At 37.4% G+C, this 912-nt stretch overlaps 1 pseudogene; it reads right to left on the bottom strand.

Annotated features, from left to right (window-relative positions):
• Nucleotides 1–532: 532 nt before the first annotated feature.
• LOC111591462 (uncharacterized) lies at nt 533–694 on the bottom strand (annotated as a pseudogene).
• Between the last annotated feature and the right edge of the window lie 218 nt (nt 695–912).

The raw sequence follows: 912 nt of genomic DNA, 5'->3' as shown, positions 1-912 counted from the left end.
AAGATCAACCGTCGTGTAGTGACAAACAAAATAAACAATCAGCATCACCAGACGTATCCGAAAAGCTACCGAATAAAACACCAGACATGAGTGTTATTATATCGAAGAAGGGCTACTAAAAAAGAGTATCTCGAACATGCAGGTGTGCATGGAATGGGACACCAGAAACTATATATAACACTCACAGAGGTTTGCAACATGTTTAGAGAGATCTATAAGGCACCAGACATGATCAACAACCAGATACTCTACCAAACGGGTTACTCAAAGAGGTTGCACAAGAACACGAGAAGGTTTATAATGCACAGGACGTGTCTGGTGTAACATCAGCCAAAGTGCCGAATTCTCACTCAAATGGATGACAATGAATAGTTCTAACATCTAGTCGACGTGCACGCACCCGACATATCCAGTGACTACACGGGACATGTCCGATAAGTATGCATAATTTATGTGTTGTTTCCCACTGCTAGTTTTGGACTTGAGGCTATATATACCCATCCAACTAACCATTTAATATATACTAGTCTAATACCCGTGCGTTGCGACGTTACTCAACATATGTTCATATATCAGATAAAAATACCCATAATAAATGAATTTAATGTCAAAGTGAACATATGTTCATATATCAGATATTGAACTGGTAAAACAAATATTACACTTGATCTTAGCCAACAGACTAAAAAATGAGTTGAAAAGGATCCCCTATGCTTGAATTAAATTATAGCCAATGTTTTGGTTTGTGACTTAGGAGCGAGAAGATGGTGTAGATCTGATTCCTTAACCAAAATCATCATTTAGATTCCATAGGTAGCACATGCAAATTCATTTATGGCGATGTCTTAACAATTTTCTCTAAGTTTAGCAACACATAGAAAAGCACAAGTACGCTAACAAGATCATTCCATA

Source organism: Zea mays, chromosome 4, assembly GCF_902167145.1.
Source record: "Zea mays cultivar B73 chromosome 4, Zm-B73-REFERENCE-NAM-5.0, whole genome shotgun sequence".
Taxonomy (NCBI): domain Eukaryota; kingdom Viridiplantae; phylum Streptophyta; class Magnoliopsida; order Poales; family Poaceae; genus Zea; species Zea mays.
This window is presented reverse-complemented; position numbering and strand designations above follow the sequence as displayed.